The sequence below is a fragment of the Staurois parvus genome, unplaced genomic scaffold, assembly GCF_062004578.1.
Source record: "Staurois parvus isolate SC_StPar_1 unplaced genomic scaffold, SC_StPar_1.0 ptg001051l, whole genome shotgun sequence".
Taxonomy (NCBI): Eukaryota; Metazoa; Chordata; class Amphibia; order Anura; family Ranidae; genus Staurois; species Staurois parvus.
Window position 1 is genome coordinate 328317 of NW_028318847.1, and position 25732 is coordinate 354048.

Below are 25732 nucleotides of genomic sequence, written 5' to 3' on the forward strand. Positions count from 1 at the left end.
ATAAACCTTTGTTAGCAGACAATGTAAAATGAAACACATATGATACAATATAAGCTCATACTTCAAGAAATATATATCAAAATAATATTTAAAAGATATAAAGAAAATACTTTTTAAAAGAAGAAAGCAATACTAATAAAATTGAAACAACAGTCATATTAACAATACAGAAAATAGTTTTTGATATATCTCATATTAGAGAGTAAATTTATGGAAAAGCATCATGCTAGAGAAAGGGGAACATGACCCTGAAATGCGTCATATCCACAGCAACCCGCCACGCTCTACCTGGATGTGCTCTGCTTTACAGCGCAGCCACCCAAGTTCTCTGTGAACCTTTGCTACATGGAGCTTCTGACACTGTAGGAATGCCCTACTTCCTTTCTTCAGTACACCAACATAGCAGCAATCAGACCCATGTTTGAGGGAGCTGTCAGATAGGGGATGAGGAGGATCTCTGGACAGGCCATTTCAGACTTTGCGGTTGTTCATTTTGGGCAGAGCATGTGAGTGCATTCATTTATTCTTGCCAATCAAATTCAATAACTTGTGCTAAATATGCACTTGCCTTATGTTGTTTCTATGTTTCCGAGTTGCCTACATCAGGCTTTTTCAACCAGGGTGCCTTCAGGTTTCTTCAGGGGTGCCTTGGCAAAATGCCTAAACATTGCCCAAAAATTGTATAAAAGTCAGCTGGTGGATCAAGTCTGCTTTTTAGCAATAGGTTTTCATTGTGCACCATTATAACCTTCCAGCCACCGACTTCCTAACAACCAATGACATCATCAGCTGATCAAGAGTACATTGGGTGCCTGCACAGCGTCCTTGTTTGCATCTCCCCTGCCCTTCTCCATCAACACTGGGGTTTACCTACTAGCTGGATTGATGCTAGAGAATATGCATGTGAGAGAGTACCTAAGAGAGTGAGGATGTTATATTGTGTCCTGGCTGACACATAAAGAGGGTTTTTGCATAAACTAAGAGAAAGATTTATGGTCACATTTGTGGATTTAAAAACTAGAATCTGAAGTCTGCATTTGTGGTCATGTGGTATCCATTCTCTCCGAGTTTATGGTCCTATAGCAAACTGTGTAAAATGTTTTAAAGTGACTAGCACCCAATTTCTTCCAAATCACAAAAAGTCAAGGATTCTGCCCTGACATGAAATGCTGGCCCACTGAGACACCCTAGGGTCCTCCACCACTGCCAGCCAGCCATACATAGATTGAAATTGAGTCATTTCAACAGGGAACAGCTGAATTGCGATCCATGTATGGCCCCTGCGGTTTTTCAAAAGTCAATCTACCGTTTACCTTCTGTACAATTGCCCTGTCAGATTGTCCTCACTTGATCAGCACAGCAGGCTATAGCCTGCATTTTGATCTGTATATTCTGACAGCAGGAAGTCTCCTCACTGAAAGAATACAATAGCTCAGTGGGAGGATTCCCCCATCCACCTAGAATGTGTGGATTTGGGAATCTGGTAAGTTTTTTTCATTCAACCTGCTGATTGAACCAAAAAAACTGATCCATCTTTGGCCTGCCTAAGGGAGTGCTACAGAAATACAAAGGTGTGCAGCCACATTTGTGTATATATTTTTAATGTAAGTTACCCTGAACTGTAGTTGATAACTTCTGCGGAACTTCTTCCTTTGTTGCTGTTGTTTTATCTTTCTGCAGTGAAGACAGGGCTAAACTGAATATTCATGAATGCAAAAGTGCAGCAGCCATCTTTGAGGAGAAAACTTTGCAATGCTTGTCTATGGACTGTTTCCAGTGCAGGGAGTAGACATATTGGCAATGTCTAGATTAATCCTGGAGAAAAATGATTGGCTGATGCAACAAAGCAAGGAGAAGTGTGCTGAGAGGAAAAGAGAGCATTGTGTTAAAACTAAAAGAGGGTCAAAAAAAGACTGGGATGCTGGCTAAATGGATCCCTTCTTTATCTGACTACAATCGTGTGAGACCTCAGAGAAGCAAAGGATAGTATCACAAAGGACCTTGCCTCAGAGACTGGGAACCTTCTCCATGGAAGGGTGTGAGGTGTAATTTGGAAGCCTGGTGTGATCAGACTTCACTAGAGTACTCCTACCGCTTGTAAGGAAGGAAAAGTGAGATCACAGCAACTTCTATCCCTGTATGACTTCTACTTGACTTTTACTGAATCAGAGCATGTGTCTGGAGACCCAGAAGAGTATGCCCTTCGTCTGTTAAGAAATTAACATTGCATGGGTTAATCTGTCATCTGCTGGAAACTGCTATGCATTCTTCAAGGGCCCCAAATTTGCTGGCCATGTTTTCTTTTTCATCATTCGCTGGACAGTGGGATAAAATGGGGACTGGTATACCAATTTAGGACTGTCTTTACATACTATTGCTATCTAAAATCAATTCTGTCCTGTTGTTTAACCAAATCTCAAGCATATCTCTCAGAGTAGCTTTGTTTATTAATTGTTTGTATATGTACATTCACTTCTCCTCTCTTCTTTTAGGATGGTGCTTGGCCTAATAAATTCTTTGAAATACTTCAAGGTGTATTAGTAATTTCTGGCCAAGCGAAGTGTGTCATCTTCCGGAGTGCAGAGAAATCACCAAACAATTCAATGGCTCCTCTGGGGGCAGCACAATAGTTATGATATGTGAATAGGAGCACATAACAAATATAAAAAAGGTCTTATAACAAACTGTTTGTGAAAATACACTGCCTAGGTAAGACAGAAAAAAAGGTCATATCTTAAGTCCTGGAAGCACTGCTGTGCTGTCATTGTTGCTATCAATATATGCATACTGCTTCCATCACTTCCTGAATACATAAATACAGTAAAAAATGTATACACAATTGTCTCTCTATAAAATAAATTGTCAATAAAGTGTGAGACAGTAGAATAAGTTACATAGACAGCAATAGAACTGCAAATTCTTGATTTTGGTCATTTCCCACAAGTCATTTCTAGAGATATTTTAAAGCATATTGTACATTTGGATATTAGAATGTTTTCTTTTATATATATATATATATATATATATATATATATATATATATATATGAATTGCTTATTATACGTATTACTGCAATTTTGTAAGGTTGCTTTCTGAGCAGCAAATATAATATGTAGGACTGCGCCATGGACCTCTAGACCGCTCACAGAGAGAAAAAAACAAAAAACTAACAGGTAGCTGCCGTTCTTAATGGAATCCCATTAAATGAACAAATCTATACATGTAGAACACAGCTGCTCGCTGATACCTAATTCAAAAGATGATATATATATATATACAGTATATATATATACATACACACTTACATACACATATATACATGCTTTGTGAGCAGCAACAGCACCGATGGGTGTACAAGCTCCTGTGAACAACCCTTCTTTCAGGGTCATGAAGGTCATTGTCATGTCATTGTCCAGAGGTGTACATGATAGTCAGTGTGTGTCAGTCATTATACACATGGGAGCACTTACATGCCTGGCTTTGGCTTTGGTTAGCCTATTTAAAGCTCAGCCGTGCTTGTGGACAGTGCTGTCCTGTCTTTTGCTGTACTTGTGTGACCTGACCTGACCTGAACTTAACCTTGCTGCTATTACCAACCTAAATTGTTCCTGAATCTGCTTTTTGTATCCCCTTTGACTGTTTGCTGACCCTCTGTTTCTCTATTGTTGATCTTAGCCTGTATTCTAACCCTACTTTTGCCTAGTGATTTGATACCACATCGCCTGCCAGTTACTGACCCAGCTTGACCTCTTCTGCTGCTGCTTGTCAATTTGGCTCCTCAAGTGTTGTGAAAACCGTTTGTCAGGAGCCGCCGCGGCGTGTTTCTCGGCGCAGTGTGCCGATTCACACTAGCGTGCGGGCACTAGGTCCTGGGCGGCTGCGACGACGGCAGAACTTGCGCATGTGCACTTGGGACTGCGGACGCGCGCCTGGCACCAATGACAGTTCAGAGCACGCTATTTAAATCCACACTGCACTGACACTGGTTGCCGTATGGTCTTATCTGCCTGTTCCTGCTCCTGTTATCTATTAATTGATTGTTGCCGAACCTGCTTGATCCTGGCCGTGCTGTCTTCTCCTGCCCTGACCCCTGGCTTGTCTGACCTCTCTTTGGATACCCCCATTGGATCTGACCTCCTGTTATTTACCCGGCGAGTGACCCGACTATTCTGTGCCTGCTGCCTTGTACCGCGCTGTCCCCACGGTTACCGACCCGGCCTGCCTGACCACACTTCTGCTCAGCCATCCATCCGTCCTGCACGGACCCATCCGCCTCTTCACGTCAGGCTCTTCTCCAGAATATACCTCTGGCGGAACCCTCTACCACGAGTGGGTGTACTCAGGGGCCGCGACCTGGTCTCTGTCTACTCCAAGTCCATACCCACCATCAGGGGCCCTGGTGAACAAGCAGACTGGGACTTAGACTCCGCACTCTGGGAAATCCTATTCCGTGGGTTGCTAGAGGTACCGCCAGGCGGTGTATTACACCGTCCTTTTCATGAATTTGCTTCTGTTTGCACCTGCTCAGTCCCTCTCTCTTCTTCACCTGCCTATTGTACCGGTTCTCAATCTGTGCGATGCCTTGCATGTATATTGTACATCCTCCAGAGTGTTGGTGAGTTAAAGGTACTCAACTATTGTTGCCCCTCCTTTGCCTTTACACCCTTTTTTGTTATATTGGGGGTTGTTAGGACTAGAAAACCAACAGCTTGCCTGTATTACCTTGGCTCTTCAACAGGTACAAAGGTGACAAAGGTTACAATGGTTATCTCCCCCACATTGCAAGGATTAAATGCTTGTTATGTCTAGGGGACTGCAGAAGAGGCTCTATCACATAACCTACACACCAATCCAGCGGCTCCAGCACTCCCCGCCTCCCCCACCCAAAGATCTGTTCTTTGGGCAAATCCTAGGTGTCTTCATGTACAATACAGGGATATTAATCCTGTATTGTACATTTAGGAGGCTGTAGTATGACCAGAGCTGTTCACAGCTTACAGAGGCAGCTCTGGGGGAGCTAGTTGCAGTGCTAGAAGAAGTCATCTGGAGAGAGATTTAAGGTAAGTATTTTCTCCTTAATCCTCTGTTCCTAGACCAAACAAGTATTTAACTATTACAGTGTGGAAGGAACTCCACTGCAAGGGTGGATTATTTAATTTTCCTGGAGTTGGGATTTGCTTTTTTTTTTTTTTTAAATTGAATAAAGCTTTCTATACTTATTTTCCTTTTAGAACTTTGTCCTGTGTTTTATTTTAAACATACACTATATTGCCAAAAGTATTAGGACACCTGCCTTTACACACACATGAGCTTTAATGGCATCCCACTCTTAGTCCGTAGGGTTCAATATTGAGTTGGCCCACCCTTTGCAGCTATAACAGACTCAACTCTTCTGGGAATGCCGCTCACAAGGTTTAGGAGTGTGTGTATGGGAATGTTTGACCATTCTTCCAGAAACGCATTTGTGAGGTCAGGCACTGATGTGGGATCAGAAGGCCTGGCTCGCAGTCTCCACTTTAATTCATCCCAAAGATGTTCTATTGGGTTGAGGTCAGGGCTCTGTGCAGGCCAGTCAAGTTCCTCCACCCCAAACTAGCTCATCCATATCTTTATGGACCTTGCTTTGTGCAATGGTGTGCAGTCATGTTGGAACAGGATGGGGCCATCCCCAAACTGTTCCCACAAAGTTGAGATCATGAAATTGTTCAAAATGTCTTGGTATGCTGATACATTTAGAGTTCTTTTCACTGGAACTAAGGGGCCAAGCCCAGCCCCTGAAAAACCACCCCACATCATAATCTCCCTCCACCAAACTTTACACTTGGGAAAATGTAGTCAGGCAAGTACCGTACTCCTGGCAACCGCCAAACCAGACATGTCGATCGGATTGCCAGACAGAGAAACATGATTCATCACTCCAGAGAACATGTCTCCACTGCTCTATAGTCCAGTAGCGGCATGCTTTACACCACTGCATTGCACTTGATGATGTAAGGCTTGGATGCAGCTGCTGGGCCATGGAAACCCATTCCATGAAGCTCTCTATGCACTGTTGTTGTGCTAATCTGAAAGCCACATGAAGTTTAAAAGTCTTTAGCTATTGACTCTGCAGACATTTGGTGACTTCTGCGCACTGACCGCACGCTGTCATTTTACGTGGCCTACCACTTTGTGGCTGAGTTTCTGTTGTTACCAATTGCTTCCACTTTGATTTAATACCACTAACAGTTGAACATGGAATATTTAGTAGTAAGGAAATTTCACGGATGGACTTATTGCATAGGTGGCAACCTATTATGGTACCACGCTTGAATTCACTGAGCTCCTGACAGCGACCCATTCTTTCACAAATGTTTGTAGAAGCAGTCTGCATTCCTAGGTGCTTGATTTTATACACCTGTGGCCATGAAGGTGATTGAAACACCTGAATCCAATGATTTGGAGAGGTGTTCCAATACTTTTGTTGCCAGGTATAGCTGGCAACACTAATCATTGTGTTCTGCTGGCAGGAAAGGCTCCCCTCTGAAAAAACTCAATAGAGCTGTAGGAGGGATTTCCCCATCAACATTGACTGCACTGATGGCGAAAGCAAGCAATTTTCTTTCCTTTCACTCAACTATTATCAAAAAGCATCATCTACTGTTTAGAGGACATAGTTAATCCAAAACATCAGTGGAGCGGATATCTGCAGAAATTAAAAGAGAAGTTGGGCTACATAAACAAACAAACATACATACTCACCTCCATGGTGCCACATCAGTGTGACACTGGAGCTGCCCCATACCAACTCTCAGATCAATAACTGAACGATCACATGACTGCTGATCAATAAGCTCTTGGTCTGGCTGAGTGGCTGAGCCAGATGTAAATCAGGCACCTGAGTGGATCACGACAATATTGTCAAGACTTTTCCCAAGCCTGGTGCAATAGCCTGTTATCAACTGACTTAGGATCACGGGAGTACAATAGTAAGTGTACTCCTGTGACCCTAAACATAGGTATAGACAAAAAAGGCTTGGCCATACTTCTGTTTAAAGTTTACTAAAACCAGGACCCTGCATCCACTAAAGTTGGTCTCCCACAGTACAGAGTACATGGAAATGCTAATATTTTAGAAAATATAAACTGATAAGTACCTTTTCTAATGAGCAGTATATAGCAGTCTTGTGACTTCTATCAGTATCCAGCATAGCACTGGCTACAGCTTGTAGGAGGAGTTTTCTTTCTCTCCTGTTTGTCCTATGAGGCTACAGGACCCCTGACTCTCTGTCTAGGCAGTACTTATTGGCCCTGTGCTGATCATATGGAAAAAAAAGCCACTCAAAACTCCATACACACCAAACTGAGTATGTGCAGCTTGCCCCCAAGGCTCTGTCTGTGCTATCAGCAAATGAATTGGGGACTGTAGAAGAAAGGGAGGATCAGAGAAGACAGGCTCAAACAGCCTTTTTAGACAAAAGGATTAATCCCTTGGGTTCCACAGTGAGTATAACAAGCATGCTTTACTACATACACAGACTGATTTTGCTGTTGTGTGTTTAGTAACACTTTAAGAGATACATAACCCAAAAGTTTAATATATTGCAGCTTACCAATATTTACATTCAGTGGCTGCATTTGTTTTCTTTTTTTCAGGCTATGAAAATTTTCTGCAAGTACAGAAAATACTTTTTGATCTTGCCAGAACTTCAATGTCCTTGGCACTGGTGAGCTGAACTGAAAGCACAATGTTATCTTCCTTCTCCAAAATACTAATCCCTCCACTCCTATGGAGATGAAAACAGTAAGGCATGTTTGAAGTCTAGCCTGGGTGACAGCCATGGCTACCTCTATGGAGTGAACATAGCCAGCCACCCAGGGTTAGGAAGTGTGTTATTTTTTAGGTTATTTTGAGACGTGAAAATAAAGGAAGGAAAGTCTAAAACAAGTAAAACAAACACAACCACCTATCTATGGATATACAGTATAAGCTGCAGATACATATTTAACATTGTCTATTTACGTTGCCCAGAAGAGAACACTGTGTAAATTCAAGTGGCTGTAAAGGCTGAAGGTTTTTTATTTTTATGCATTCTATACATGAAGGTAAAAAACATTCTGTGTTCTGCTCCCCCCACAGCTCCCCAAATACTCACCTGATACCCCTCTTGATCTAGCAATGTGCACGGGATCCCCGGCTGTCCAGTATTGCTCCCATTTTACAAGCTCAAACAGTTACAGAGAAGGACCTCTTAAATACTAACTCTAAAGTAATCAAATTGGCTTTTTTTGCAAGGATATCTTTTCTTTTGCAAGGGCATGGTCAGGAACATTTTGCACTCAGGACAAAAACAGGCTAGGTTTAAACGGGCAGCAAACATTTGGCTTGAGGCTGCGGTTTGGTCCAATTGACTTCAATGGGTGAGTTTAGCAAGTGGCACTGTTTGCGAAACTCTGCCTGCCTATATAGAATTGACACAACATTTACTCACTAGAGCAGACTCCATGTTCCTTTGAAGGTATGCAGTCAGGGGATGGTAAAAACGAGGCTGAACTGCCAGTGAACATGCTCTTAAAACAACATTTTGTATGTTTTTGTATCACTAGGTGTCCCTGATTTTTGGATAATTTGAAAATTGCTTCACAGCTAAATATAAGTGTCTTTTGATGTCTAATATATCAATAGCCAGGGTAGAGCTAGTTTTGTCAAGTGACTAAAAAGAGGTTGATTTACCAAGAGAACTTGGGCTTGCTTTGAATACCCAGTCGTGCAGAGGAAATGAAGAGCAGATTTATACAAGCACATGATTGGGTAATTCACATTAACAGTCTCTACTCCTTTAATCGGTGTCACTAGTGGAAGAGGGGAAACTAAGACACTTATAGGAGCTTGTTGTTAAGCTATGCTCCCTGCATTCCTGTTTGCCCAGCACTACGATGGGCATCCTCACTGGTCAATAGGACATGCTAAATTTTGTCAGAGCAGCCTAAGCTTTTGTTGTGACATCAAGGTTCGGGAATTTCTGCAGGTATGCGCTGGCACCGCTAAGTAACTGCATTTCACACCTTCAGCAGTTTGTCCCCCTTCCCTTCAGTCATGTGATGTGCATATGCTGATGTGAGATCCATTTGTAAATTGCAGCTTGAGCCTGGGTTCACACTGATGCGGTGAGGAATTTGCAGCGTTTTCTGTGTGAATTGCGCCCTGCATCACAATCACACCCCATTCATGCAGACCGCAAAATGCAGTGTGATGTGCAGAATCGCATCACATAGGTGTGAATACCCGTGCAATCCGATTCTATGCGGACCAAAAAAGGGTCCTGTGCCTTTTTGGTGCGGATGCGGTGTGATTGGAGCCATATGGCTCCAATCGCACCGCACACAATTTGCATGTGATTTGCTCAGGAATGCGGTGCGGTTCCTGTGTGAATCACATGCGATATACCATGTGTGAACCCAGCCTTAAACACATGATTAGACATTGTCTCTAGGATATTTTTATTACTCTTTCATGTTTCTTTTTGCTTCATTGTTTACATACCTGCTGGAATATCAATAATCTTTTAGCATTTCATCTCTTGCATACTGCAGTATGATTTTTCCCAGAATTGCTCATATCAATTTACTCTCTCCTTTGACTTATATTCCAGTTACTAAAAAAAAAAGATACTATATTTCACCACAATCATATGTCCTTTAACAAGTTAAATTTAATCTCCCTATGCTGTCATTCTATGTTGTCAGACCTATCATCATATTTACTTAAAGTTCACCTCTTCAGAAAAAATAATAAATGAACATATTTTTTGAGAAAAAATGTGCATTTATTATTTTTTTTCCTGCAGTAGCCTGCAAAGCATTGCACCCATGATCAAGGGATCAAGCCCCCATTTTTCAGCCTGTACCTCTGTAAGAGAAGTCAGTTTGAAAGCTGCAGGGTTTGTGGATGGACTATAAGCACACTCACCATTGCCCTCGCAGTTCCTTGAGAATTACAAGCCACCTGCTGCAGTTGAAGATGGGACCTGTAGTTCTCTCATTCACAGATTCCTGTAAATGAATGATGTAGCTGTGTGGGAGGAGCACGTGCAGGGAGAGGAAGCCCCGCCCTCTGCAAGGGGGTGTGCGGCTGGGGGATTGAGGGGATGAGGAGGACATGTGCTGGTGCATGTTACACATTATACCATAAATATGGGTGGAATGTGTAACATGCTCCAACAGGTGAGCTTATCCTTAAAGCATCTACTTCAGTGCCACATATTTTATTTTCTGAGCAGGTTCAACTTTGAGTACCCAAATTAGAATAATTAGCATAGCACCCTGCTAGAATTGGTTGCTAGAAAGAGGTTCAGGCAGATTTAGTTTTGGGCTCCTTTGTAAACAGTGGAGCAGTGTTGAATTAGTTTTGGCTGCTCTGGGTCTCAAAGACTGCAGACTCAGATACTTCCCCCTGTATGTACGGTGGCCTAAGGAGGGCTTATGAGACAACCTCTGCTGATGTCATTTCCGTGATTTGGAACACATGTTGGAATGCAGCGGCCATCTTAATTCCCATTCATAATATACAAAGCTGAATACATCCAGTGCCAGGAAAGGCACTTTTTTGTGAGTGGAATTTCTACTGTTTGACCCCATATTAAAGTTTTAATTGCCTGTGGAGGAGAGGAGTTGCCTAACATTGATGCAGATCTAGTGGAAAGTTATTGGTTACTACCAGCAACCATGGTTATAAGGGCGAAGGAATATCGGCCATCAGAACCAGATTGCAAACTGGGATAGTCCCAAAAAGTGAGTGTGACTTACCTAGAGATAGGTGGTCATGAAATGACGGTAAGTTTATATCTATGTGGGGTACCAGTGTGAACACAGTGAAGCACTTGTCATTTCAGTACGGAGTAACACCGGTAAAGATACAGCACTGTTGCACCAATTATTCACGTTGGGACTGAACATTAATAATGTATTTGTGTTTTGCTCATTGTTATCACTTTAAAGATTGCACAGTTTATTTTGTCTATTTGTGACCTCAGCGGGGTCCATTTTTGAAATATAAGTACAATGTTACTAGGTGCAATGTTCAGGAGCATGTCATATACAGCCTGGTGTAACAAGTGCAGTTATCAGGAGCATGTCATAACCACAGTGCAGTGTACAGAGTGCAGTTGTCAGGAGCATCTCATATACAGCCAATGTTACAAAGTGCAATTATTTATTTATTTATTTATCGAGTTTATATAGCGCCAAAGGGTTTGCTCAGCGCTGTACAATAGAGGGGGACAATACATGAAACAGAACAGTAACATCAAACAGTACACAAGGGGTAAGAGGGCCCTACTCAATCGAGCTTACAATCTAGGAGGGAGGGGGTAGAGGCACAGGAGGAAACGGCTGTGGGGGATGGAGTGGTAGGAGGAGGGAAGGGCAGCGGCTGTTAGGTGAGGGTGGGGTAGGCTTCCCTGAAGAGGTGGGTTTTCAGGGAGCGCCTGAAGGTGAGGAGGGAAGGTGACAGTCTGATGGATTGGGGTAGTGAGTTCCAGAGGATGGGGGAGGACCTGGAGAAGTCTTGCAGTCGTGTGTGGGAGGAGGAGACCAGGGAGCAAGATAGAAGGAGGTCCTGTGAAGAGCGAAGGGTACGGGTAGGGTGGTACCTGGGAATCAGGTCGGTGAGGTAGTTAGGGGCAGTGTTGTGAATGGCCTTATAGGTCAGGGTGAGCAATTTGAATTTAATGCGTTGGGCAATGGGGAGCCAGTAGAGGGAGAGGCAGAGGGGGGTGGCAGAGGTGGAGCGGCTGGTGAGGTGGATGAGTCTGGCCGCTGAGTTCAGGATGGTCTGAAGCAGGGAGAGCCTGCACTGGGGTAGGCCGGTTAGGAGGGAGTTGCAGTAGTCAAGGCGTGAGATAATCAGGGAGTGTACGAGTAGTTTAGTGGTGTCTGGGGTAAGGAAGGAGCGTATCTTGGCGATGTTCCGGAGGTGGAGCCTGCATGTGTTTGTGAGAGATTTGATATGAGGTTGAAAGGAAAGGTTTGAGTCCAGAATGACGCCAAGGACCTTGGCTTGCTGGGCGGGATTGATGGTGGTGTTGTTGGTAGTGATGGAAAGGATGGGGGGGGGGGCGCGGGAAGGGGGAAAGACGAGAAGCTCGGTTTTGGAGAGGTTGAGTTTGAGGAAATGGAGCGACATCCAGTCAGAGATGTCGTTTAGGAGGTGAGTGATGCGGGCGGAGAATGTGGGGGTGAGGTGAGGGGTGGATAGGTAGATTTGAGTATCATCAGCGTAGAGGTGGTAATTGAAGCCGTGGGAGTGTATGAGTTTGCCAAGGAAGGAGGTGTAGATGGAGAAGAGAAGGGGTCCAAGGACAGAGCCCTGGGGGACCCCAACAGAGAGGGGGAGGGAAGAGGAGGTGGTATCGTTGTAGGAAACGCTGAAGGAGCGTTGGGATAGATAGGACGAGAACCAAGAGAGAGCGGTGTCTCTGATGCCAAGGGAGAGTAGTTTATTAAGGAGGAGGGGGTGGTCGACTGTGTCAAAGGCCGCGGAGAGGTCTAGGAGGAGGAGGACAGAGTAGTCGACTTTGGCTTTGGCGGTTAGTAGATCGTTGGTGATTTTGAGGAGGGCAGTTTCGGTGGAGTGTAGGGGACGGAAGCCGGACTGTAGTGGGTCAAGGAGGTTGCTGTCAGTCAGGTGGGCGCTTAGGCGATCGAAGACCAAGCGCTCAAGGAGCTTGGAAGTGAGTGGCAGCAGGGAAATTGGTCTGAGGTTGTTGAGGTCAGTGGGGTCCAGGGAGGGCTTTTTGAGTATGGGGGTGATGTGCGCATGTTTTAGGGGGGAGGGGAAGACGCCAGTAGAGAGGGAGAGATTGAAGATGTGGGTAAGGGAGCGGATGAGGGAAGAGGGGGGTGACCGGAGGAGTTGAGAGGGGATAGGGTCCAGGGGGCAGATAGTGAGGCGAAGTGCAATGGTCAGCAGCATGTCATATACAAACTGGAGTAACAAGTGCAGTTATCAGGAGCATGTTATAAACATAGTGCAGTGTGCAGACTGCAGTGGTCTGGAGCATGTCATATACAGCCCAGAGTACAGAGTGCAATGGTCAGGAGCATGTCATATATAGCCCATAGTACAGAGTGCAATGGTCAGGAGCATGTCATATACAGCCCATAGTACAGAGTGCAGTGGTCAGGAGCATGTCATATACAGCCCAGAGTACAGAGTACAGTGGTCAGGAGCTTGTCATACGCTCATGTTTTGCTGGCTGGAACTTTGACTTTGAAGTGCGAAGTTTGACTAAGTGGAGTTAATAACGGGAGATATGCTTTTGACTGCTGGTGATTGCTTGTTGTTGAAAATATTCTATCTTCTTCTTTGGGAACTTTTCTAGCAGCTTTTAAAACACTTTTATAGTTACTTCTTAAACAGCATTTTTATTCTTTCCTTCCTTCAGTTTTGAAATAAGTAGAGTGCTTAATTGTTCACAGGTGCTAAAGCTACTACTGCATAACTTTCTGTAGAGCTCACACTGCGCTTTCTCACATTTTGCTGTTTGGAACTTTGACAAAATGATAAGTTTGACTAAGGCTGGCCATAGTCTATACAATTTTCTGTCAAATTTCTGCCCAATTTCCTTTAGATTTACCTTCAACTATGTAGTGCAAGAGCCTGCCTAATTGGATAGAATTGGAAGTGTTGTTAGTTTTGCCCTCCTATTATATGGTTTTGGTAAACCTAAACCAAAAATCTCAAGAAAATTGTGTAATGTATGGCCAGCCTAAGTGGCCAATCAAAAAAGGAGTAGAAAACAGGAGATTAAAACAGGTGTCTTCTGACCTATAATTAACATCTTAAATTTCCTGTAAGTAATACTAATATTGTAACTCAGATAATGAGTGCTAGCAAGGTTGAATATTTTGCCAAATGCACAGGGTGCCGCATGTATACAATAATGGAGTGACAGCTCCAGTATGAATACCGCTGAAACAGATTTCAGCAGGCTTTACTTCTGGAAACTCCCATTAGACATCTGGAGGAGCAAATTGCAACACTGGGCAGAACTGATAACCTGGAAAAGAGTCTTCTGGTCACTGAGCAGGTGGTTAATGTGGTTGATGTGGAGGGTGGATGGGTAAGCCAGGATTCTTGGATAGGAAGATAGGTTACCGTAGTCAAAGGGAGTGGTAGGTACCCTCAGAAAACAAAGGCCAGTCTGGGTTTGAGCACCCAAACAAATTTGCCAAGTTGAGTGAAGATGTGGAGGTGGCAAACTCTCCCTAACAGCTGAGAGAGCAGCCCATCTAGTAGGGGTGATGAGGGTAGTTCAGGAAGGCCTGAACAGTTGGTGGTAAAAGGGGATTCTATAAGCAGAAGGACTGATTATAGAATAATACTGAAACTGAATAATTTGTCGCCAGGATCACCTCAACTGAATGGTTTGCTGTCTCCCTGGTGCCAGAGTTTGGCATGTGGTGGACCAGGTTGATAAATTCCTGGGAGGGGCTAGGCATGACCCAGCTGTCTTGGTCAATGATGGAACCAATGACAGAATACATGGAATATGGAGGATCCTTAAGAATCAATTGAAAGAACTAGTCTGAATATTGCCTGTGCCATACACAACACAGGAAAGAGCCTATAGAAGTGAATGCATGACTAAAGACCTGGTGTAAGAGTGAAGGATTTGGATTTTTAGAGCACTGGGCTGACTTTTCATTACGGTACCACCTATATGCTAAAGATAGTTTGCACATAAATGGAACAGGGTTTATGGCAGTGGTCTCCAAACTGCCACCCTGGGACCAGATGTGGCCCTTCACTTGCTTTTATCTGACCCTTGGGGCACTATTTCATCTTCTGATACCAACAATGAGGCATAACTCCCCTCACTGACACCAACGACAAGGCACAATTCCTCCCAATGATACCAATGATGGAGCACAGTTTCTTGTAGTAACTCCAACAAGCGGGGGGCCCAATGACACCAGAGATGGAGCACAATTAATCCCACTGACACCAATATGGGGCACAATTCCTCCCACTGACACAAAAAAGGTGCATTGTTTTTTTCCCCACTGACACCAGAACCTTTTATACTCCCAATAGCCCACAGTTCACCCCCCCCCAAAGTCTTAAGGACAGTTAACTGGACCTTTGTTTAGAAAGTTTGGAGACCCCTGGTTTATGGGAAGGCTGGAGGAGTACTTAAACTAGGATACAGGGGGAGGATGAATTAGAATATAATGGGGCAGACAAGTCAGACAGGAGTCAAACCCTAATGGTGGGTAAAATGGTTGATTTATTTGGCATTGCTGAATCTTAGCTTCATTCTTCACACAATTGGGATATTAATATTCCTGGCTATGCCATCTTTTGGAGAGACAGGGTAGAATTTAAAGGTGTCTGTATTTATGTGAGAAGTGATCTGAATTCGAGTGTGAAAGAGGACCGTGTTGATGGAGAGTGTGATGGTGCTGAAGTATTATTATTATTATACAGGATTTATATAGCGCCAACAGTTTGCTCTGCGCTTTACAATATAACGGGAGACAATACAGTAACAATACAATTCAATGCAAGAGGGATTTCAGGGCCCTGCTCCTTGGAGCTTACAATCTGGGAGGGAGGGGCTAGTGGTACAAAAGGTAGTAACTGTGGGGGATGGACTGGTTGGAAGAGTAGAAGATTCCAGTATTAGCTGAGGGCAGGATAGGCTTACCTGAAGAGATAGGTTTTCAGAGATCGCCTAAGAGTGAGCAGAGTAGGCGATAGTCTGATAAATTGGGGTAGAGAGTTCCAGAGGATGGGGGAAGCTCTGGAGAAGTCCTGGAGACGAGCATGGGAGGAGGAGACAAGGGAGCTAGAGAATAGGAGGTCTTGTGAGGAGCGGAGAGTACAGTTTGGGTGATATTTAGAGACAAGATTGGTGATGTAATTTGGGGCAGAGTTATAAATGGCTTTATACGTTATTGTTAGTGTTTTGAATTTTATGCGTTGGGCAACAGGAAGCCAGTGGAGGGATTGGCAGAGAGAGGTGGCAGATACAGAACGGTTAGTAAGGTGGATGAGTCTGGCAGCAGCATTCATGATAGACTGAAGAGGGGATAGCCTGCGATTAGGTAGGCCAATGAGGAGGGAGTTACAATAGTCAAGGCGAGAGATAACAAGGGAGTGAATAAGTTGCTTAGTGGTTTCCGAAGTTAGGAACGGTCGTATCTTGGAGATGTTGCGGAGGTGAAGTCTACAAGATTTGAACAGTGATTGGATTTGGGGCTGAAAGGACAGATGGGAGTCTAGGATTACACCTAGTACCCTGGCATGAGGGGAGGGACTGATGATTGTGTTATTGATCTTGATGGGGAAGTCAGGGGAGGGGGCACGGGCTGGAGGGAATACTAAGAGCTCAGTTTTGAAAATATTGAGTTTGAGGAACTGGAGTGACATCCATGCCGATATGTCACTTAGTAGGTTAGTAATGCGAGTGGAGACTGAAGGGGTGAGGTGAGGAGTAGAAAGATAGATTTGTGTGTCATCAGCATAGAGATGGTACTTAAAGCCGTGGGAGTTTATCAAGTGGCCAAGGGAGGAGGTGTAGATGGAGAAGAGAAGGGGTCCAAGGACAGAACCTTGAGGGACCCCTACAGAAAGAGGGAGTGAAGAGGAGGAGGCAGCGGTATAGGTAACACTGAAGGAGCTCTGCGATAGGTAGGAGGAGAACCAGGAGAGAGCAGAGTCACTGAGAACAAGAGAGTGGAATTTTTTGATGAGGAGGGGATGGTCAACTGTATCAAAAGCCGCAGAGAGGTCAAGTAGTAAGAGTACGCAGTAGTGGCCATTGGTTTTAGCAGTTAGTAGATCATTCGTGAGTTTTAGTAGGGCAGTTTCAGTGGAGTGTAGAGAGCAAAAGCCACACTGTAAAGGGTCAAGGAGGTTGTTGTCGGTGAGGTGGGAGCTCAGGCGATTGTAGACTAAGCGTTCTAGGAGTTTAGAGGTAAATGGCAGCAGGGAGATGAGTCTTAAGTTGTTCAGGTCGGTGGGGTCCAGGGAGGGCTTTTTAAGTATGGGAGTGATGTGCGCATGCTTTAGAGGGGAGGGGAAGGCACCAGTAGAGAGGAAAAGATTGAAGATGTTAGTGAGGGAGCATAGGATGGAAGAAGAGGGTGACCGTAGTAGTTGTGAGGGGACAGGATCCAGGGGGAAGGTAGTGAGACGTTCTTCTGAGAAAACCTTAGTGACCTCTTCGGTAGTGGTGAGGTCAAAAGAGGAAAGTGTTGAGGGAGGTTTAGTATAAGGTATGCTAAGTGGGATGGATGTCTGTGCAGTGGCAATGCCCCTACGAATTGCATCGATCTTGTTTTTGAAATGATTTGCAATCTCGTGAGAAGTGAGTGAGGTGCTGGGTGGAGGTGAAGGTGGAGAAAGTAGAGAGTTAAAAGTAGAGAAGAGACGACGAGGACTGGATGAGAAGGTGTTACTAAGAGTGACAAAGTAGGCTTGTTTGGCAGCATGAAGGGAGGAATTGTATGTTAAGAAAGCAGATTTATATCGGGTGAATGCTTGGTGGGATTTGGTTTTACGCCACAATCGCTCCAGCGCACGACTATGTCGTTTAAGATTTCTGGTGTGGTCAGCCTGCCAAGGTTGTAACGGTCGGGGCCTGATGCTTCGTGTTGTTAGAGGAGCAAGTAAATCTAATGCGGATGAAAGCGAACTGTTATAGAAAGCAGTGGCCAGGTCAGGGCAGGACAGGGGGAAATTCTGTCATAGAGTTGGTCCGTTGCAGAGTGGAAAGGAGCAGGGTTCAAGTTGTGAAGGTTTCTGCGGGTAATTGTTTGCTGCTTGGAGGGATAGGTGTTTGAAGATGAGGAGACTGTAAAGGTGATGAGATTGTGATCGGAGAGAGGAAAGGGGGTGTTTGTGAGGTTGTAGGGAGTGCAAATACGGGAGAAAACAAGGTCTAATGTATTCCCATCAGAGTGGAGGACTGTATACATTGTGTTAATGCAAAAGATGAGATTATGTTGAAGAGTTGGGATGTAGCCAGGTTGTTGACATTAACAGGGATGTTAAAATCTCCGAGAATGATAGTAGGTAGTTCAGAGGAGAGAAAGTAGGGTAGCCAGGCGGAGAAATCATCAAGAAAGTGGGACACCGGTCCAGGAGGCCGATAGATCACTGCATTCCTCAGAGAAATGGGAGAAAACAGCCGGATGCAGTGAGTCTCGAAAGAAGAGAAGGATAGAGAGGGAGGGTTAGGGAGGACTTGAAAGGTGCTGAATGGGGATAGAAGCAAACCAACACCACCACCTTTGCGACCACTGGGTCTGGGTGAGTGGGTCCAGATGAGGCCTCCATAGGAAAGTGCTGCAGGGGAAGCAGAATCTGCTGCTTGTAGCCCGGTTTCTGTAATTGCTAGTAGTTTAAGGGAGTGGGAGACAAAAAGGTCATGGACAGAGGTGAGCTTATTACAGACAGAGCGGGCATTCCAGAGCACACATGAAAAAGGGAGGGTGGTTTTTGGGAGCACGGGAACCAATATTAAATTGAGGGGATTGCGGCTATTCCCGGAAGAAAGAGGATGCCTGGTGTGGGGGTGAGATAGTGGAGGACCAGGGTTTGGGGAGATGTCCCCAGAGGTTAGGAGAAGAAGAAGGGTGAGGAAAGTAACATAGGAGCGGGATGTACACGAGTGCACATGCCTTCCAGTCCTGTTGTTTGGGTCAGCAGGAGAGTGAAGTATCAGCAGAAGGTGATGAGAGCAGTAGTAGGGAGATGGTAGCAGTGAGGGTGAGATATGCAAGTTTTGGGGTGGAGCAGAGGGATAAAGAAGTGAGATTTTGGGAATGTAGGAAAGTAATATGAAAAGGAGGAGTAGAGGGGACATATTAAAAGGATGGGACTGCATTATGGATGGGACTGCATATGAGTGTGCATAATTCAAAGTTAGTTATTGGAGTTTGTTATAGGCCTACCAATGTTAATGAGGAGGTGGAGACTCCTGAAGGTGGAGACAGATAGAAAGGGCTGAAAGGGCTAGGACGGTGATAATAACGGGGGATTTTAACTACCCGGAAATTGACTAGACCAATACTACTGCTTGGATAGTAAAAGGGCAGAAATTTATAAACCTATTACACAACAGTTTTATGGTACAGTTGATAGAAGCCCCAACTAGAAAAAGAATGCTCTGCTGACCCTGGCAATTTCAAACCATGCAGAGTTTATTACTAATGTTCATGTAAAAGAACATCTGGGTATCAGTGACCATAACATGATTTCATTTAACCTTAGCTGTAAGCAACAAGCACATACTGGAAAGATGAAACATTTAACTTTAAGAAAAAAAAATTCCAAGGCTTGCTCTCAAAGACATGGGAGGGAATATTGTCATTGAAGAACACAGAACAGAAATGGGAATTCTTCAAGTCGACTGTATGTAAACACAAAGCAAAATATATTCTCAAGGGCAATACATTTAAAAGGCTAAAAATAAAGCCTACGTGACTCATGACCAAAGTTAAAAAAAAGCTATAAATAATAAGAAAAGAGCATTTAAAAAAATATAAAAATGAAGGAATACTATTATTGTTTAAAAGTTACAAAGAATATAACACAATGAGTAAATTGAAATTAAGACAGCAAAAATTCAAAACTAGCAACAGGTTGCAAAGGAGAGTAGGACAAATCCCAAAAAACTCAAGTCTGAGCATGTAGGCTCTTCACAAAATAATTTAGAGTTGGTGACTGGGAACAAAGAGAAGGAAAATTTATTAGTGGATTCTTCAGCTCTGTGCATACAAAGGAACATGGGGGAGCTCAAGTCCGTAATGGGGACAGAATTCACAGAAGTCAAAGGAGTGACTGTAGTATAGTATACTTACATTTTGCAAAAGCATTTGAAACAGTTCCTCACAGTTAAAGTCTAAAGGCTTGGAAAATTCAGTTTGTAAATGGATAGAAAACTAGCTAAGGGCCGGTTCACACTATAGAAACACCGTCCAGACGTGTACCTGCATGTGCATTTTTGGTGTGTTCCGGTGCATTTTTGGTGTGTTTTTTTTACATTCCAGTTCATTTTTTCCCCTCTCTTTTTCTTCAATTTAAATAGGGATATGTGCATTCCAGAGTGTTTTTGTGTGTTCCGGTGCATTTTTTCTATGTGTTTTATCGCATTCCAGTACAGTTCTGTGCAGAAAAAAATCCAGCATGCTTTTTTTCTGCAAGCTGCAAGCAATGACTATGACATTGATAATCATATAACCTACTTTCTCTGCATTTTAGATGCAGAAAAAAAGCAACTGAAATGCATTTAGGGTGTACTGGCCCTAAAAGACCAAATTCAGAGAGTATACTTAGAATGGTCTAAGGTTAGTAGTGATGGACCAGGAGGTTCTGAGTTGGGACCCTTTCTTTTTATTATATTAATAAATTATAGGGTTTTGGATTAAAAGTTTCAGTTTTTGCAGATGACACCAAGCTATATAGTGGAATAATATCCTTACAGGATGTTTCCAACCCCAATGTACTGTTTATTTGGGCAACTACTGTATGTGGCAAATGAGGTTTAATGCTGATAAAAGTAAAGTTATGCACTTGGGGGCTAAACACATGCATTATACATTCAAGGAAAAGAACAGCTGGGGGAGTCAATGGTGGAGAAGGATCTGGGTGTTCTGGTAGATCAGATTTAGACTTAAAATAACATGCAATGCCAAGTTAATTTCTAAAGCAAGCAACATACTGCTTGTATCATGACATTGTTTTGACCCTGTACAAACCATTAGTAAGAGCTCACCTACAATGTAGAATGTGCAGTTCAATTTTGGGTGCTAGTTCACAAAAAGGACATTGGGAAACCAGAGAAAGTGCGAAGAAGGGCAACCAAACTGATAAGCAGCATGGAGGAGCTTGGCTATCAGGAACCATGTACAAATATACAAATGGTCAATATAGTGAACTTGTTTTAGAGTTATTCACTGTAAGGTCATCACAAAGGACAAGGGGCACTCTTTAAGTCTGGAAGAAAAAAGATTTAACCTCCAAACTAGACATGTGCAGTTTGTTTTTTTCCCGAATCTAAATTCGGATGAATTTTCTGTTATTTGGAGATTCGGATGTATCCGAAATCCGAATGAGAATAGTAACGAGTTTAAACGAATCTGAAATAACGAAACAAAATTCGGCCAAAATTTAAATTCGAAAACAAATTAAAATACGTAAACAAATTTGAAAACCAATTTGAATTTGAAAACATGAATAGAATGAAATAGAACAGAAAAAAAAGAAATAGAAAAGAATAGAATATAAAATAAAAGAATAGAATAGAAAAGAATAGAGGAAAAAAAGAACAGAATAGAAAATAAAAGACTAGGACAGAATACTGTAGAAAATACTAGGGTAAAACAGAAGAAAATAGAGTAGAAAATAAAGGAATAGAAAAGAATTGAATCCATTAGAATAGAATAGAAAAGATTAGAATAGAAAAGCAAAGAATAGAATAGAAAAGACTAGAATAGAAAATCAAAGAATAGAATAGAAAAGAATAGAATCAGTTAGAACGTATAGAAAAGATTAAAATAGAAAATTAAAGAATAGAATAGAAAATAATAGAGTAAAACAGAGGCAAATGGGACAGAAAAGAAAGGAATATAATAGAATAAATTAGAATAGAATAGAAAAATAGACTAGAAAATAAAAAAATAGAATAGAATAAAATAAAATAAAATAGAAGGAATGTAACTGCCTTCCAAAATTCGATTTTTAAATATAATGAATTTGAACAGAATACATTAGAATAGAATATAAAATAATGGAATAGAATAGATTAGAAAAGACTAAAATACTTTTAAAAAAAATTGTGAGCTGCACTATGGTGATGTGAGAAGTGATCAACAAAGGCACTGTGAAAATTTTGCTGAAATAGAAAATTCATATATGGTCATGCAACTCTTCATATAGCCCATATACCATCACAAACACATATGGATTATGAATTGTAACGTTAGAATGATTATCAAATCCGTTGGAATTGTTTTATAATCCATTAGAATTATTTTCGAATCCATTAAAATAATTTTTGAATCCGATTGAAATTTCGACCTCGGTCGAATTTGAATAAACAAAACAAATTCCGAAAAATGAATTAAACAAATTTAACTAACGAAAATAGTCAAATAATGAATCGAAACAAAACAAAAGATTAACATTATGTGATACACAATCCAGTTTACAGAATGCAATGATCCAGAATGTCACACACAGTTCAGCACAAGAGTGCAGTGGTCAGCAGCATGTCATATATTATATATGATCTTCCCTCCCATATAAAGAAATCAAAATCCATCCCTTCAAAACATACGATGTATAACCGGTTGCCCACCACCCTATAGCATAAAAACTGCTACAGGGCAGCAGGGCTGTGCAAAATCACGTACATATTTGTGATTTTGCATGTCCGGGTAGGGGGCACGTGTGTCAGTATCACTGACAGGGGAGAGGTCTGTATGTAAACAATACAGATCTGTCCCCTGTCTGCTCCAGCACACTGCTTTGTATTGCTCTGTCTAGCAGAGCAATACAAAGAAATGTGCTTACACTGTAAAACACACACACAGCACACAGTAAACCATTTGATCGCCCCAGATGTTAACCCCTTCCTGCCCAGTGTCATTAGTACAGTGTCAGTGCTTTTTATTAGCACTGATCCCTGTATTGGTGTACTGGGGATGTCAGTGACAGTTAGTCAGTTCTCCCCCCAGTGTCAGAATGCCCCCGCAGTCCCGCAATTCTGCTATAAGTCACTGATCGTCACCATTACTAGTATAAAAAAAATTCCAATATATATAGGTATACCCCATTTGTAGATGCTTTCACGTAAATCAATAAATTTACACATATTGGGATTTTTTAGCAAAGACATGAAGCAGAATACATTTTGGCCTAAAGTTATGACAAAATTAAATTTTTAAAATGTTTTTACTGGATATATTGTATAGCAAAATGTCAAAAATATTGTTTTTTTCTGAAAATTGTTGGTATTTTTTTGCTTATAGAGCAAAAAAATAAAAAATGCAGAGGTGATCAAATGCTACCAAAAGAAAGCTCCATTTGTGGGGAACAAAGGACATAAATTTAATTTGGGTGCAGTGTTGCATGACCGCACATTTATCAGCTAAAGTAACGCAGTGCTGTATCACAAAAAATGGCCTGGTCAGGAAGGGGGGTAAATCCTCTGGAGGACAAGTGGTTAAAGTAGGACCCTGAACAAAGAGCTAAAAAGGTATGTTTTCTGTTTATCCTGTCAGAAGTTTGTAATCTCATTTAGCTGCTCTTGTGATTCTTGCCAGAGTACAAAGCCAGTAAAATCACCCTGCTGCATTCATGTTCAGCTTTGCTGATTCCAGACTCCTATCAATGGTGATTGTACAGAGGTGGGTATTTAAATCATTGTCCAATGAGCTGGTTAGAAATGGAGAGCTGACATTACTGAACTAGTAAACAAGTGTGACACCTGGCTGACTATATGTTTCAGAGGTATGCCATTCATGAGATTTTCCAGACAGAATTACAGCTCTATGGCAGGTAAACCTGTATTTAACTAGTTGCCTGGAGTTCCACATTAAGTCTAGGTTCACACCTATGCATTTTCCACATTTTACGTTTTGCAGAAACACACTACATTCCATTTAGCATGATTTCCTATGGGACACGTTCACATCTTCACGTTTTCACCCAGTGCGTTTTTTTGGAAAAGGTCAGGGACTTTTTTAAATGCAAAACTTTGTGTTTTTTGTCCTATAGACTTCAATGGAGATGCTGCAGAAAAGCATGTAGTGCATTTTTGCTGCTTTTTGCATTTTAATCTGCCTAGCAACAAGAAAAAAACCCTGCAAAATGCATCAAAAAGGCATGTGCCAAAACGCACCGCAAAAAGCACTGCAGAAACGGATCAAACGCAAATTGCATAGGTGTTAACCTAGCCTAAGAGACACCTAATACAAAGAACTACCCACATTGTTTTAAAAAATAATGATGTTTTACTCAAACAATAAGGGACATAATAATGTTGTTTCTATTACTGTTACAATAAAACATATTATTATGGGTGGTGCAGCGTTCTTTTTGTAACAGGTCTTTTGTGTTCTGTTAATTGGCATTTGAAGCTGTGGAGTCCTAGTGAGCACACCTAGAGATGTGCTGTTCACACCTCTTGCCCTTCAGAACCTGTATCTGAGAATAGTTAGTACAGATATTTTCATTTACAGGTAGAAATGTTTTGCAACCCTCCTTGTGTAGGATGCCACTGGTTTTAACTTTGAGTTTGATAGAACACCCCTCTAATAGCTGTATTTAAATAACTGCTGATTTAAAGTATTTTCTTTGAATGAATGTTTAGCACTTGTAGTTGTAGCACTTTCAATTTAAAATAACCCTGTCCTGAGAGAAAGATATATACTATACATATATTTGAATGGCCCCCACGCTCGCCTGCCCTAAATCCAATAGAACACCTCTGGGGTATCATGTTTCGGTACATCCGACACCATCAGGTTGCACCTCAGACTGTCCAGGAGCTCAGTGATGCCCTGGTCCAGATCTGGGAGGAAATACCCCAGAACACCATCCGTCGTCTCATTAGGAGCATGCCCCGATGTTGTCAGGCATGCATACAAGTATGTGGGGGCCATACAAACTATTGAGTACCATTTTGAGTTGCTGCAATGAAATTTCATCAAAATGGACTAGCCTGCTCCATCATTTTTTCACTTTGATTTTTGAGGTATCTTTGAATTCAGTCCTCTGTAGGTTGATAATTTTCATTTCCATCAAACGATGGGGCATCCTTACGTCCCTAACACATTACCCAGTCCATATCAGTATAGCTATCCAGCATGATTTTTCCCCCATTGAAATCTGATGTGTTACTTAAATTTTTTTGAGCAGTGTCTATATACACTATATTGTCAAAAGTATTAGGACACCCCTCCAAATCATTGGATTCAGGTGTTCCAATCACCTCCATGGCCTCAGGTGTTTAACCAATTCAATACCGGGCAATTTTACACCCAGGCCAGTTTTTAGGTTTCAGCGCTCTCACACTTTGAATGACAATTGCGCGGTCATACAACATTGTACCCAAACTAAAATTTTATAATTTTCTTCACACAACTAGAGCTTTCTTTTGGTGGTATTTAATCACCGCTGGAGTTTTTATTTTTTGCTAAATTAACAAAAAAAGACCAAAAATGTGGAAAAAAAACACATGTTTTTCTTTGTTTCTGTTATAAAAGTTTGCAAATAAATAATTGTTCTTCATAAATTTAGGCCAAGATGTATTCTGCTACATGTCTTTGGTGAAAATAACCCAAATTAGGATGTATTTTTTAGTTTGTAGGAAAGTTATAGAGTTCACAAACTATGGTATAGATCTGAATATTGATCAATCCTGAAGTACAGACAGCCAATCTAATTTCTTGAGGTCCAAGAATGTCAGAACAGTACAGATATCCCCCAAATGATCCCTTTTTGCAAAGTAGACAGTCCGACATACTTCATAAGAGGCATGGCAAGTTTTTTTGAAGTTGTATTTTTTTTGTCATAATTTTTCAGAAAATGAAAAAATTAAAAAAATTAGTTTCACTATTTTTTTTTTACATATTGTCACCAGTGCAGTACAGCGTCATCATATAACTGGCATGGCGGTGATCAGGGACACTGACTGCTGACAGTATGAAAAAAAAAATATATTTTTTTTTTATTATT